General features: G+C 40.7%; 1 protein-coding gene across 8 annotated transcripts in view; it reads left to right on the top strand.

Annotated features, from left to right (window-relative positions):
- LOC126299478 (transcription factor CP2) overlaps nucleotides 1-17124 on the top strand; it is a 793232-nt gene that overhangs the window by 648367 nt on the left and 127741 nt on the right. The gene's annotated exons all lie outside the window — the stretch shown is intronic.

Below are 17124 nucleotides of genomic sequence, written 5' to 3'. Positions count from 1 at the left end.
AGATGAAAACAAATTTTAGCATTGTGTTCTGGGACCTCACTGTTAATGGGTCAAGGAAAAAGGTGTCCTGAATAAAATATTTCTGTTTTATATTAGATCGTATGACAGTATAAACAGCTAGTCGCACAGTAAAGTAGCGTGCCAACCTGAGAATCGAATATAGACATTTCCAGTCAGTACACTGAGGTGTGTGAACAAAATGCTGGTACTTCTTACAGCTAAAAAAATATCTAACTTAAGGAGAAATGTACACAAAGTATGAGGCTTTTGTTATTCATTTGCTGCATTTTTCTTGTTTGTGTCCTTTCAAACATTATTGCAACAAGAATAGCAGTGTCTCCCAGTGGCCATCATATGTGAAAAACTTTAAAGTCGATTTGGTAGCTGACAATCTGGAGACTTCATCAGTTCAGAACATATATTTAGCCATGATATGTCGACCCTTTTTACTGGTGCTGCTCAGCAGCAGAGAAAATGGCCACTAGTTGGAAGATATTCATTTTTCTCAGAGCACTGCAAATATTTCAGCATGTCTCACATATGCTTTTGTATGAGCACAAAACATAGGTTAGAAGGCAGCACTACCACCCCCTCACTGCTGCTCTTCCATCAGCAGTCCTGATGCGAAGGTAAGGCATGCCTCCTGCTGCTCCCAACAAGTATATAGTTATATTCTTACCCAAGTCCCTAAAATACAAGACACACAATACAGCTATAACTATAAACTAATAATGTGAGGATATTAAACCTAGTTTGTGTATAGGACCAGCATATACCAGAGAAAAAAGGAAAATTGTAGAAAAGAACCAGAATAATACTATCTATTTTAACAGTTCTGTTGAATTGGATTGAACTTAACTATTAATTTACTACATTGACATCATGTGATGACTTGTCAATTGTACTTCACTGCAATGGGAACACCTATAACTATGCACAATACTTGTGTGTTGGAACATAATGATAGCACTAACTATTAAATAATATACCCAAGACATTCGCTTTTAATTTTCAATATATTAACACAACCAAGAGAAGTAGTTTATATCAGTTTTCACGAAGAAACATTGTGCTGACTGGAACAAATTAAACTCTAAAAATTACCTCACAAATATTGCCCTACAAAGGCTGCTCCATAACTGCCACCTTGTGGTCTATGCCATGCCATCTGAAATACTTTCTCTGTAACTGTATGTATTATTTTACATTACTTAATAGATTATATTGACATAAATTGCAATTAAAAATTTAAGTTTTGCAAAAATTACACATAACGTGGATTACAGCACATTATAGATTATTTGTCATTATAATCTGACTGTAAAAAGTGTTACAATTTCATGAGAAATTATATTTTGAGACAGTCTTTAGCAATACTTTCACCAACTGTTTTTTATTGGTGCTTAATTACTTTGAATATTTTGTTACTGTTGTAATTCCAATGTTGGTGTATGAAGTGTGTTCTTTTGCCCATCCAACTTCTGATGTGAGAAAATTTTAAGATATGATTTCAGAACTACTGACAGTTATAAGAATATTCTGTGAACTAATAATTTTCACAACAGAATTGAATAATTAGTTATATGTTGCAGAAACAAGAAATAAAGTTGAATTAAAGTTCATGCAACAGTAAATAAACATATGAACACAGAAATTAGTCAGTGCACACAATGTGCAAGTAAAATACATGACTGGTATTGAATATGATACTTAACTTGGTATTGATAGATACAGTAAATGTAATACCACTTGACCACGATACACTACCTTGGAATAATAGTGCGATGAAATGTAATAAGTAATGAAGAAACATTGTCTTTAAGGTATAGATTTTACTGCTCATGTCTAGTGGATCATTCACGTGAATAAAGGTGTGGAGAAGAGATCTGGCCTTGGTAACTGGTACACTGTCTCACTTTTGACTGTTTATATTTACTACTACCTAAGGAAGACATCACTAGATGCAGAATGTTATCTCCTATTCCATAACAGTGGAGTTTTTTAATAAGATATGTAGGAAACCATATCAAATGATTCCTTGGAGCCAACACTGTTACACTATTTCTCTATTTTCAAAAAAATGTATACTTTCCCTACTATGCTCTCAACTAAGACCTGTACCAATGTTGTGAGGGGTTAATGATATTATTAGATTTAAAGTATTGGTTCATCTGTTTATACTTGCAGGATTCTATTACTGTTTATCTTATAGGTATAAGTGAAATCAGTTGATAGTTATCTGGAGATGCTACATCTTCTTTCCTGCGAATTGATTTGATAACATTTTCAAACATCTTTGATAGTTCTATTCATTCAATATTTTATTATTTGTTATAGTCAACAGGATTACCATTTGTTTCTAAGAATTTGACTCCTCAATGTCCTACCATTTGACTGCTTACTGTAACCTTTGGTGTTAGTTGCTATTAATCTGCAGTTAGTGTTGGTTACAGCTAGTAAAGCAAGAGTTAGAGCCATCTGAAATGACAGAGAGCATGAAAAGACAGTCTAACAACAAACATCTAAAAAAAGAACGATATGAAGTATGTTTGTAAGATCTGCAATTAATGTGCTAAGGGCAAAAAATATTGTAATCAATTTAAAGTCTACTTGATTTTTTATGCAATGCTGAAGATTAGATGGGTAGATCACATAACTAATGAGGAGGTATTGAATAGGCTTGGGGAGAAGAGAAATTTGTGGCACAACTTGACTAGAAGAAGGGATCGGTTGGTAGGACATGTTCTGAGGCATCAAGGAATCACCAATTTAGTACTGGAGGGCAGCGTGGAGGGTAAAAATCTTATAGGGAGACCAAGAGATGAAAACACTAAACAGATTCAAAAGGTTGTAGGTTGCAGGTTGCAGCAGATACTGGGAGATGAAGCAGCTTGCACAGGATAGAGTAGCATGGAGAGCTGCAGCAGACCAGTCTCAGGACTGTTGACCAACACCACCACCACCACCACCACCACCACCACCAACAACAACAACAACAACAACAACAACAAATTCACGTCTGTATTTCCAGATGAGATGGTGAAGACTAAGCAAAAGCACTTACATGACATGTTCCACTCATAACTGAAAGACTCATGTAGAACATTCTACAAACAAGGTGGCTTGCTAGCTTTTCAGTCAAATTTGTCTTGGTATGAAGAACTAAAGTTTTTGAAAGACTTCATGATGAAAAGCATTTCTTGCAGAAACATAACCTCATCTGAACACAATGATGTGAACAGTTGTTGTTAAATGTACACAGAGAACATGACAGAGAAATGACGAGAACAGCTTGTTGTCATTAGAAGCCAATTCTTAAAAGCTGTCAAACAATTTAGAAAGGAGCATTTCAATTCCTCCACACTCACTCTCCCCATACACAGACAATCATAAGAGACAAAGAAAAAGTACAAATATGGAGTTGTTCAACACAGAAAAACAAAAGCTGAAACTTGTTGAGAAACAAATGTCTAACTCAGAGATGCAAGATGACACTTATCATTTTGTGCCGAGTTTGCTGCCCATTATGCGGACACTATCACCTGAAGCTCAGTTGAGAGCTGAAATTTAAAAAAAAAAAACAGATTCTATTGGAAGAATTGCATTTCAGTGCACATTCCTTCTTGTTTTGTTATGGACTTGGAATCTTCAAGTTGAAAGAGTCATTTAAAATCCTCTAAGTTTACAAAAACTTAAATAATTATTACAACTTCCTGTCACTTATGTAGTGAATTGTAAGCTATGTGTAATTGCTGGTGGTAAAAAGTGTTCTGTAAACTTAATTTGTATTTGCTGATGGTGACCAGAGGTTTCTCTTCACTGGTGATAGCCATTCCGAATTTTTGTTTTGTTTGTTTTTGTAATCAACAGATGACACTGTATAATCAAATGTCACAGAACTCATCCTGAAGTAATTCCAAAATTTATCTTTATCATTTCTCAAGTCACTGTACAGATGATTGTATTTTCCTTCAGTTATCCTCTCCATGTTGATTTTGTGCACCCGTTTGTAACTGCTGAGAGTTCAGAGAGATCTGGTTTCTACTAAAAAGGAATTTAATGGTTTGGTGAAAAACTACATCATCCAAAGACTGCTAAACAACTACCAGGCAGATCGCATGCAGTATGAATGCTCCATCAAATCGAGCTGCTTTGGCAAATCTGCTTCATAGCACATCGCAAGTGATGTAAATTCTGTCCAACACAAGAATACTGAAAGAAGGTGACACTACACGTTTGTAAGTCGGTTATCATCATCATCATCATCATCATTTATCAAAAACAGGCCTAAGAATTTAGAAGAGAAATTTAGTAAGGGCAGACGTAGGGAGCATTTCAGAAAAACTATTCTCATGTCATAGAAAGCTGTGTGAACTGTGCCATCCATCCTCACAACCTAAGTGCAAGACGTCCATTTGAAAGTAATGAAGAAGATCAGTGTCATGGTTTTCTGTAAATGCCATCTATGAATGAAGTCACAATCCCAGAAAAACATGTAAATCATTTCAACCATATTAAGCTGTGTTTGTATATTACACACATTGTGTCTTTAATGTAATAATCAATAATTTTAGGTTAATTTAATACAAGTAGCTCATATAAAGTTTTGTTTCTTTTACACATGTATATATTTTTAAAGGATAGCATAAATCACCAACATTTTGGGAATTTTTGATGAAATTTATTTTGCCATTGACTTAAAAGGTATTTAAAAATTTTATGTTGTTCTGTAAATTTTACCCATTGAAAAACACAGGACAAAGTAATAAGTTCCATTTTGTCAATCATGGTGGAAAGTGCAGTATCCAAACAGCACTGAAATGCAGTGGCATTACATATCTGCATAATTAGTCTACAATTCACAATTAAATGCCTGGAAGAGGGCTTATCAAACCACCTTCAAGCTATTTCTTATACGTTCTCTCCTCTAACAATGTGCAGTTAACATGAACACTTAATTCTTTCCATGCAAATTCTGATTTCTCTTATTTTATTAAGATGATCATTTGTCACTATGTAGGTGGGTGGCAACAAAATATTTTCACATGCTGAGGAGAAAGTTTGTGATCGAAATTTCATGAGAAGAATGCGCCACAATAAAAAATCCCTTTGTTTTAATTGTTGCCACCCCAACCTCATGTAACATATCTGTGGCTCCCTGGGCCCTATTTCATGATAATACAAAATGAGCTGCTCTTCTTTCAACTTTCCTGATGCTCACCATCAGTCCTGTCTGATGTGGATCCCACATTGCACTGGAATGCTCTAGAAGATGGTGGGTAAACATGGTATAAGCACTCTTTTTAGTAGACCTGTCGCATTTTTGAATTGTTCTGCCAATAAATCACAGTCTTTGGTTTGCTTTAACCACAATATTATCTATGCGTTCGTTCCCGTTTCAGTTATTTGTGATTGTAATTCTTAAGAATTTAGTTGAATTTATAGCCTTTAGATTCGTGGGGTTTAGCAGTTTCCTTTTAGTACTCGCGCAATTAACAAGATGGAAAAAGACAGCATCAGGCGCAAACAATCTAATATGTGTTACTCCTAATCTCTGTATGTAATATAACCACATGACCATCTACTCAAGACTACTGAATTTTAGAATGATGTTTAAATAATGATACAAATATAAAAGAATTGGACATCAGACTACTACTGCTTTCCAGCCATTGTACAAGGGTGGTCAGAAATGTGGAAACACCAAAAACATAACATATTACCAAGTTTAATACGGTGTAGGAGACCAGATTGCATTCAAAATGGCTTTCAGTCGTCTCGGAATGGACAAATGCAGGTCCTGTATGGTTCTCCAGGAAACCTTATACCATTCTTCCTGCAAAACAGTACCGCTGCGTTTGGATCCCGACCACATACACACCTATTTAAAATAGACTGCAAAGGCTCAATTGTTATGAGATATACACTATAAAAATTATTGTAACATACTCAGAAAAGATGTAAGGAAATCAAGAAATATGTATGTTAGAGAAGAAATTAACAACTCCAGCAATCAAATAAAATCAATGTGGAATGTTGTTAGACAGGAGACAGGACAAGTAACCACTGGGGTAGGTAGTATTACTATAAAAGAGAATGAGACCATCATAACCAACAGTACACAAGTAGCTAATGTATTTAATAACCATTTCTTAAGTTCAGGAGAAAAAATTGGTGAGAACAGTTCAAAAGAAAAAGCCAGGCAGTACATGGAAGAGCCTGTTTTGAAAAAAAATTGTCAGATTAAGTTCCACCTAACAACCTCTTGTGAAATAAGTAAAATTATTAAATCTTTGAAAAATAAATGTTGTGTTGGAATAGATGACATCTCTAATAAGATATTAAAACAATGTGGACCAATTACAGCTGATGTTCTGAGTCACATATGTAATGCATCACCAACTCAAGGTATTTTCCCAAACAGGTTAAAATATGCCATTGTCAGGCCTCTCTGCAAAAAGTGGGACACCTTTAATTATTGTCCAGTATCCTTGATTACAGCATTTGCAAAAATCTTCAAGAAAGTAATGTACTCAAGTGGTTAGCCTTCTCAGAAGTAATGGGATACTTAGTAAATCACAGTTTGGATTTCAAAAATGCTGTTCCACTGAGAAATCAATATACAATTTCACTGTCTACATAATATACTATTTAAATAGTAAAATGTCACCAGTAGGAATTTTCTGTGACTTGTCTGAAGTATTTGATTGTGTGAACCATGGCATTGTGTGACAGGAAATACAATTCTATGGTATAAATTGAATAGCATACGAGTGGTTTGAGTCATACCTACGGAACAGGAAGCAAAACTTTTCCTTATATGGGTCAAGTGATTTAAATAAGTTTTCCACTTGATCTATATGAGGCGAAATTACATTAGGTGTTCACAGGGTTCAATCATGGGCCCCATTCTGTTCTTGATATGTGTGAATGACCTCCCTTCCTATCTGAAACAGGAAGCTGAACTGACACTGTTAGCTGATGATACAAGCAACATTATTAATCCAGTCAAAGAAACTCCAGTTGAAAATGATACAAATAAGATCTTTGGAAAAGTCATTAATTGTGTTTCTGCGAATTGGCTTGCTCTAAACTTTGAAAAAACACAGAAAATCCAATTTTCTGCTGCAGAAAGTACAGTTTCCTAAATAAATATAGCACATCAACAGAAGTCAGTAGACAGGGTACAGCATACTAAGTTTTTGGGTGTACATATACACTCCTGGAAATGGAAAAAAGAACACATTGACACCAGTGTGTCAGACCCACCATACTTGCTCCGGACACTGCGAGAGGGCTGTACAAGCAAAGATCACACGCACGGCACAGTGGACACACCGGGAACCGTGGTGTTGGCCGTCGAATGGCGCTAGCTGCGCAGCATTTGTGCACCGCCGCCGTCAGTGTCAGCCAGTTTGCCGTGACATACGGAGCTCCATCGCAGTCTTTAACACTGGTAGCATGCCGCGACAGTGTGGACGTGAACCGTATGTGCAGTTGACGGACTTTGAGTGAGGGCGTATAGTGGGCATGCGGGAGGCCGGGTGGACGTACCTCCGAATTGCTCAACACGTGGGGCGTCAGGTCTCCACAGTACATCGATGTTGTCGCCAGTGGTCGGCGGAAGGTGCACGTGCCCGTCGACCTGGGACCGGACCGCAGCGACGCACGGATGCACGCCAAGACCATAGGATCCTACGCAGTGCCGTAGGGGACCGCACCGCCACTTCCCAGCAAATTAGGGACACTGTTGCTCCTGGGGTATCGGCGAGGACCATTCGCAACCGTCTCCATGAAGCTGGGCTACGGTCCCGCACACCGTTAGGCCGTCTTCCGCTCACGCCCCAACATCGTGCAGCCCGCCTCCAGTGGTGTCGCGACAGGCGTGAATGGAGGGACGAATGGAGACGTGTCGTCTTCAGCGATGAGAGTCGCTTCTGCCTTGGTGCCAATGGTGGTCGTATGCGTGTTTGGCGTTGTGCAGGTGAGCGCCACAATCAGGACTGCATACGACCGAGGCACACAGGGCCAACACCCGGCATCATGGTGTGGGGAGCGATCTCCTACACTGGCCGTACACCTCTGGTGATCGTCGAGGGGACACTGAATAGTGCACGGTACATCCAAACCGTCATCGAACCCATTGTTCTACCATTCCTAGACTGGCAAGGGAACTTGCTGTTCCAACAGGACAATGCACGTCCACATGTATCCCGTGCCACCCAACGTGCTCTAGAAGGTGTAAGTTAACTACCCTGGCCAGCAAGATCTCCGGATCTGTCCCCTATTGAGCATGTTTGGGAGTGGATGAAGCGTCGTCTCACGCGGTCTGCACGTCCAGCACGAACGCTGGTCCAACTGAGGTGCCAGGTGGAAATGGCATGGCAAGCCGTTCCACAGGACTACATCCAGCATCTCTACGATCGTCTCCATGGGAGAATAGCAGCCTGCATTGCTGCGAAAGGTGGATATACACTGTACTAGTGCCGACATTGTGCATGCTCTGTTGCCTGTGTCTATGTGCCTGTGGTTCTGTCAGTGTGATCATGTGATGTATCTCACCCCAGGAATGTGTCAATAAAGTTTCCCCTTCCTGGGACAATGAATTCACGGTGTTCTTATTTCAATTTCCAGGAGTGTAGATGAGAATCTTAATTGGAAAATTCATATTTTTGATCTTCTAAAGTGACTAGATTCAGCAACTTTTGCAATAACAATAACTGTCAATTTTGAGGATATAGAAATTAGTAGGCTAACATAATTTGCGTACTTTCACTATCTGATGACATACAGAATAATATTTTGGGGTAACTCAACATTTAGACAAAAAGCATTCACTGCTCAAAAGCAAGTGGTTAGAATAATGTGTGGGGTTCATAGACGAACATCTTGTAGGCATCTTTTTAAAAGATTGGGAATTCTCACAACAGCCTCACAGTACATTTACTCACAAATGAAATTTACTCTCAAAAACATTGGCCAGTTTATAAACAACAGCGACATTTGTGATTATAATACCAGAAAAAAGAGAGAATTACACTATCCTTTACTCAACCTATCTTTGGCACAGAAACTGATAAAATATACTGCTAAAAACTTTCATCAAATTACCAGATGAAATAAAATGTCCGACAGAGCAGTAATAGCTTAAAAAATAAATTGAAATCATATCTCCTTGACAACTCCTTCTATACCATTGATGGATTCTTGAATAGGAATAAATAAATCAATAAATATAGTATATGCATTTTGTGCCATTTAAGGGAATAGGGTAAATAGAAATATCAATCATTAACTCTGCATTTTAATATATATATATATATCTTGTTTCATATGTACATTTCTTGTGTACTTGACACGCTCATACATCATAATGCCTACCGTACCATGCAATTGATCAATGGAACATGCAACCAACTAACTAACTAACTAACTAACTGTGGTGGCTAGGGGAGAAGTGACAATTCATCCGCGTGCTCACAATACCAGTCCTGGATGGTGTGAGCTGTGTGAACAGGGTCTTGTCGTTTTGGAACGCATCGCCATTGGGGAACAAACATTGTACTATGTGATGAACGTGATCAGCCAAAATGGTCACAAAATCCTTTGCAGTAATGTGACCTTTGCATAGTAATCATGGGGCCCACGGCCATGTTTCACTTTTGGGACATAACCTCGGCCAGAAGTTGGAAACAATGTGAAACGAGACTCATCTGATAAAATGACTTTTTTCCATTGCTCCATTGCCTAGGTTTTATGGCGCCACGTGTTCCAGCTACAGGCACTTGCGAAACTGATGAGTGGTTTCGGAATTCCAGCTAGCGCTGCAATTCCCTGCTTACGGAGCCTCCCTACGTGTTGTTTTTGTGCTGACAGGGTACGCGAGTGCGACATTGGGTTCTTTAGTAACTTTTGTAGCTGCCGTCTCTTAAATGGTTCAAATGGCTCTGAACACTATGGGACTTAACATCTGTGGTCATCAGTCCCCTAGAACTTAGAGCTACTTAAACCTAACTAAGGACATCACACACATCCATGCCCGAGGCAGGATTCGAACCTGCGACCGTAGCAGTCGCGCGGTTCCGGACTGAGCGCCTGAACCACTAGACCACCGCGGCCGGCGCTGTCTCTTATTTTTCGTCACAATTCTCTTCAGTGAGTGTCATCGACGATCACTCAATACACGCTTTCGTTCGCGTTATGACTTAACGGACGATGTTTTTCCGCTTTCCCTGTATGTGGTATGAATCTTTGATACGATAACTCTTGAAACACCAAACACTGAGCTGCCTTGGTTGTGGAAGCACGGCACCGTACTAGCACCAGCAATTTTCCCCAATTCGAATTCACTATCTCCGACACAACACACTTACATCTACATAGAACACTGTCCTAGCACTACCGAACTTGCAACGTACCTAGTGCATTGCAAAGGTGCCGTTCGTGTTCAAATGCAACAGAACAACCTGGGGATAGTGGAATGTAGTTGAATTAAGTCGGGTGATGCTGAGGGAATTAGATTAGGAAATGAGACACTTAAAGTAGTAAAGGAGTTTTGCTATTTAGGGAGCAAAATAACTGATGATGGTCGAAGTAGAGAGGATATAAAATGTAGACTGGCAATAGCAAGGAAAGCGTTTCTGAAGAAGAGAAATTTGTTAACATCGATTATAGATTTAAGTGTCAGGAAGTCGTTTCTGAAAGTATTTGAATGGAGTGTAGCCAGGTATAGAAGTGAAACATGGGCGATAAATAGTTTGGACAAGAAGAGAATAGAAGCTTTCGAAATGTGGTGCTACAGAAGAATGCTGAGGATTAGATGGGTAGATCTTATAACTAATGAGGAGGTATTGAATAGGATAGGGGAGAAGAGAAGTTTGTGGCACAACTTGACCAGAAGAAGGGACCGGTTGGTAGGACATGTTCTGAGGCATCAAGGGATCGCGAATTTAGCATTGGAGAGCAGCGTGGAGCGTAAAAATCATAGAGGGAGACCAAGAGATGAATACACTAAACAGATTCAGAAGGATGTAGGCTGCAGTAAGTACTGTGAGATGAAGAAGCTTGCACAGGATAGAGTAGCACGGAGAGGTGCATCAAACCAGTCTCAGGGCATAAGTCCACCACCACAACAACAACATTGCCTAAATCACAATGGGCTCATTTCGGCATAATGCCATCGTCAGGTGACCTGTAAATACATAAAAAAGGTGATAATCATGATAGTGTAAAGTGTAACTATGATCGTAAAGGCATTATACATTCAATTGGTGTTTTAAACATAACATGTACCGTAATATAGATGCTGCCATATGCTGTCTTTGTTCGAATTTGTATTTAGACGTTACTCGTACGTTCGTTGTAGAAGTACGGTAATATCCGGTTTTTAGATTTAGATTAGTCAGTTTGTGTGTGTTATTTTCCCTCTTGACTGCCTAGATGACAGTGGATCAGCGCTATTACATGTTTACGTAGTTAGAAGAAGTAGGTGATTGGTTCTGATTGTTTTTGACTTGGAAAGATCACCTACTTCTAGAGAGAACTATGTAAACACGTAATATCGCTGATCCACTGTAATCCAAGCCGTCAGAGGAAAATAACGCATAGAAATTGACCAAACTATTTCTAAAAATCAGATATAACAGTACGTCTACAACTAACGTCCAAGTAACATCTAAATGCGAATTCCAACAAAATCAGCATATAGCAGCAACGATATTACACGTAAGGTAAAAACACCAATCGAATTTATAATGCCTTTACGATCGTAGTTATTGTTTACGATATCAAAACTGTCACGTATTTAGATATTTATAAAACACCTGTGATGGCAATATGCCGAAATGAGCTCACTGTGATTTAAGCTACAAAACTCATGTAGAGAGCACTGTAACTGTTATATCATTAAAGTAATACCGTATCTGTTACAGTTGGGGGACGGTTTTGTGTGTTGCCTCAGCGGTGGCGTGCTGCTCCCTGGCTGCTAAGAATAGAAACTCGTTGCTCCTTCCGGGTCGGCATTGTGTTGATGAGGCCAGAGGCCGGAAGCCCGCGCTTAATAAGTAACTGGATGTTTCCGGTTGCGGTCGCGGCTGCGGTCTGGCGTTGCCAGCTTCTCAGTTACTCACAGCCCCTTCACTCTGGGAGAGCTCACTCTAAGGCGAGCCTCGCGTTCGCTAAAAGACTTGCATTCAGCTGTTTCCGATACCCACTCTATCTAGAATTTCAATCTTTTCTCATCAGCAGTCAGTTCCGAAACCCTGTCAGTGGTTTATTATGAATAAATATTCAGTGACATAGATGTGCAAGAAATCTCATTTTTTCCCCTATTAGATAATAATGCAGCGAACTTTCATGTATAAAAGACCATGTTACCTGCGTAACTGAATTGAAGCATTTTCTACGATTAAACTTTTGGAGATGTTGTTCAGGGTATTGAGTGATTTCTTTTCGCTAGCCCTTGATCTTCGGAATCTTATTGCAGCACTCCCTCGTGCTTAATAAGAACTGGTGAAGAAAACTGATTGGGAAATGCTTGAAGATGTCATTTACACTACTGTCCATTAAATTGCTACACCAAGAAGAAATGCAGATATTATACTAGAACTGACATGTGATTACATTTTCACGCAATTTGGGTGCATAGATCCTGAAAAATCAGTACCCACAACAACCACCTCTGGCCGTAATAACGGCCATGATGCGCCTGGGCATTGTGTCAAACAGAGCTTGGATGGCGTGTACAGGTGCCCATGCAGCTGGTGAGAGATGTGGAGAGTGTGCTGGCCAGGGCAGCAGTCGAACATCTTATGTATCCAGAAAGGCCCGTACAGGACCTGCAACATGCGGTCGTGCATTATCCTGCTGAAATGTAGGGTTTCGCAGGGATCGAATGAAGGGTAGAACTATGGGTCGTAACACATCTGAAATGTAACGTCCACTGTTCAAAGGTGACAGAGACGTGTAACCAATGGCACCCCGTACCATCACGCCGGGTGATAAGGAATGACAGAAAATGAGCGTGGGTGATGTGTAAGACAATACACAACATACGGATTGTGTTCCGTCAGTATCACGATTGATCACATAACTGCCTGCAGTCTTCGCAGTTCATTTTTTCCGAACCATCATAAGCGGAAGAACTCATTTCCTAGGCTCTTTAGTTTGCACCAGTGCACACCTACTCCAAGTACGCAATGTAAACTGTAATCATGCGATGACAACTGTTGTTATAGACGTTTGAACAATACCTACAGTGTCACGGCGAATTTCCTTTCTTGTGCAGCCAGTCGCAAGAACACGGAGGATTTTAATTCTTTGTGACCTCATTCATTCTAGTTGCGTTGTAAACTGGTAAGAAACTGGACGTGTTCTAACGACGCCGATGCATCCACAAGAGGGGTGGAGGGGTGGTGTGGTGAGGCGGCTACAACATCGGCACTTGCGGCCGTATCCCCCCCCCCCCCCCCCCCCCAACTCCGGAATCCGGAGTACAGCGTTTTTATTCATTACAGAATTCTCATGCATTTCTAGAAGTGATTTCCGCTACACCTCTCATTTAGCCAATTGTAGCATTACGTGGCCGATCACAGTGAGTCAGTACTGTGGATTTAGCAGTTGCTGTATAGCTTATATTCGTGTGGCAACTTAGGGGTATAGTGCCTTCGACAGGAAAGTGATGTGACTTTTCAGCAGAACAATGCACCTTCACACACGGGTTGCTGCAACGCAACTGCCCTGGCCTGCAAGATCACCAGATCTCTCGCCGGTCGAACACGTATGGGACGCGGCAAAGTGGGAACGTTCTCCAGAGCCTGCAAGAACCATTGCCGAGTTGCAACGAAATGTGCAAGATGCATGGGAAGTCTGTTGCAGAATTCAATTCGGCATCTTCGTGATAGTTTGCGTGCGAGAATATACGTCTGCGTTGCCGTCAGGAAGGAAGGGGGGGGGGGGGAGGGGGCGGCTGCTGTGTATTTATGTTTGGTCACCCTTTAATGTGAGGTGTGTTTCATTTGGTCTGAATTTATCATGAACTCCTACAATGATAAATGACTGTCCTTGGGATGTTGCATTTTTTTCTGGCAGTGTACAATTTAGTCCAAAAAATCCCTGAAAATTGTTTAACATTGCCTCCACGAATTATTACTTCCTTCAAAGATATTATTTGTTTGGCCTTTGGCATTGCTGCGCCATACAGCCATTTAGGTTTCCCGCATCGTCATTCGTCTCATCACGATGTAAGCTAAGGAGCATACTCCTCAGCAGCCAGGCACCTAGCGAGGTGGCGTAGTGGTTAGCAAACTCGATTCGCATTCGGGAATAGGACGGTTCAAACCCGCGTCCGACCATCCAGATTTACGTTTTCCGCGATTTCCCTAAATCGCTCACTTTGAAAGGGCAAGACCGATTTCCTTAACCATCCTAGACACAATCCGAGCTTGTGCTTCGTCTCTACTGATCTCGATGTTGACGGGACGTTATACCCAGTCTCCATTAACAGCCCCTCAGTATCAAGCGTATGCCTCCATACATTACAGAATTCGTAGCCCGTGAATCTAATAAAGTAGTTAACGCATATTCAGTTTTCCACAGCGCTCTTGATGACAAAGTTTTAGATATTTGAAACATGTGCTAGAAGCCGTTTCTGCTCAAACAAGATTTTGCATATTTTCATAAAGTTGCATTCGGTCACAGCTGATTTTTCTAGCCGACTGGAGTGGCCGTGCGGTTCTAGGCGCTACAGTCTGGAACCGCGAGACCGCTACGGTCGCAGGTTCGAATCCTGCCTCGGGCATGGAGGTGTGTGATGTCCTTAGGTTAGTTAGGTTTAAGTAGTTCTAAGTTCTAGGGGACTGATGACCTTAGAAGTTGAGTCCCATAGTGCTCAGAGCCATTTGAACCATTTTTTGATTTTTCTAGTTTTGACGCGACAAGTTCATGGAGAACATCTTTAACACCGAGCGGTCGAGGAAGACTTGGGAATTTTGTTCTCGGTTTCCTCTTATCATAAATAATTCTGCCTACACGACATAGTGGCTCCTGTAAATTGCTCCCTTAATTTTTAATAGAATTAATAGCATATACGCATACTTTCTAGCGGTTTTACCTGGATGTCACGGAGACGCCGATGGCCCATAATATTATGACCATACTGTACATATGATAGCGCTTCGGTCTGCTCTTTATATATAAGAGCCACAACTGTCGAGGTATCAGTTTTAGAAAGTCCTTAGTACACACCGCAAGTATTATAGTTAGCGTCGTCCACATCGAGGTGCACTGACATTTGATGACTTACCAGTTACATTCAATAAGGTTGATATTCAGCAAATTTTGGGGACAGGGCATCAAATGAGATACATGATGACGCTCCTGTTAATAGTAACATGATCCGAACCTACTGGCACGGACAAAAGTCCTGTTGGAAAACGCTACGACCAACTGGGAAGATATCGGCCGTTAAGCGGTCGGAAATAGTCGACAAAATCCACAGGTTCTTCTGGAACAGCCATAGGCCGTTAAGGGCAAGTTGAGTGTATCCTGTTGATTTTTTATCTCCTCTAACCGTTTTCCATCTCTGGTGAATGAAAGCGTCTTCCATACCGTTCCATTACATTCGGTCTGTGCCATCAGGGTACCACTGAATTCCAACAGTCTCCTTGGTGTCATCTAACTTCGTCTAGGAACAAGGGAATGCTTTTAGTGTTCTCGAGGTCTTGTGGTTCTATCTGTCAGGAATCTTGTCTTGCATTGTCTGTCCCAAAGCCATTTCACTGTTACAGCGGCCTCTAAGACGTTTTTCTCTCTAATACACATGGATTTTAATAGTGTCTCGGGGCTAACGCCGAACTTAGCCTCTTAACTGCACATTGTGCACACAGTAAATTTATGATATCTCGTCTATGTTAGAATCAAGTTTTGCAAAACCGTAAGATTAGGACATAAGGATTGTACAGTTTAATTTTTAGGTTTATTGGAAAATCCTTATTTATCCGGATGAATAGAAGCTTTCTGAATTCTGTACGACATAATCATATTACCGCCATTTTTTTTCAAGCTTTCTGTACAAAAATTTTGTATTCACGGTTAATATATTCGGAGACGACTTCATTGGGTTTACGGTTATGTAACAATGGCTGCAGATATGAACGAGAACTCAAGTTCTTCCTATATTCATCTACAGATTGACTTATACAGAGGCAGCTTTCGATTCTTGGTCGTAATCGTTAGTTATTTCCGGTCTCCGCTTGTGAGAACGATGTCTAATATTAACCGTAGTTTGATTCTTCCAGTATCCAAATCCAAGCCATATGGCGGTGAACGCACATTGGAAGCGTGTATTCGTCATCGCCATACTGGCGTATCACCCGGCGTGATGGTACGGGATGCCATTGGTAACACGTCTCGGTCACGTCTTGTTCACATTGACGGCACTTTGAACAGTGGACGTTACATTTCAGATGTGTTACGACCCGTGGCTCTACCCTTCATTAGATCCCTGCGAAACCCTACATTTCAGCAGGATAATGCACGACCGCATGTTGCAGGTCCTGTACGGGCGTTTCTGGATACAGAAAATGTTAGACTGCTGCCCTGGCCAGCACATTCTCCAGATCTCTCACCAACTGAAAACGTCTGGTCAATGGTGGCCGAGCAACTGGCTCGTCACAATAGGCCAGTCACTACTCTTGATGAACTATGATATCGTGTTGAAGCTGCATGGGCAGCTGTACCTGTACACGCCATCCAAGCTCTGTTTGACTCAATACCCAGGCGTATCAAGGTCGTTATTACGGCCAGAGGTGGTCGTTCTGGGTACTGATTTCTCAGGATCTATGCACCCAAATTGCGTGAAAATGTAATCACATGTTAGTTCTAATATAATATATATGTCCAATGAATACGCGTTTATCATCTGCATTTCTCCTTGGTGTAGCAATTTTAATGGCCAATAGTGTACATCGCTCGTTGTTGCAAATGGAGCTATGACCTGTGCCCTCAGAAACATAAGACCCTTCACTGTCGTTTTATTCTGTCAGTTGCATCACAGACTGCCGCCTATCCTGCTTTTCAGTGTGGGGTACTAGTGTAGGTAGTTTTCTCAAACCGTATTTGCCTGGA

The sequence above is a fragment of the Schistocerca gregaria genome, chromosome X, assembly GCF_023897955.1.
Source record: "Schistocerca gregaria isolate iqSchGreg1 chromosome X, iqSchGreg1.2, whole genome shotgun sequence".
Lineage (NCBI taxonomy): Eukaryota > Metazoa > Arthropoda > Insecta > Orthoptera > Acrididae > Schistocerca > Schistocerca gregaria.
Note: the sequence above shows the minus strand (reverse complement) of the source record. Positions and strands in the feature narration are given on the sequence as shown.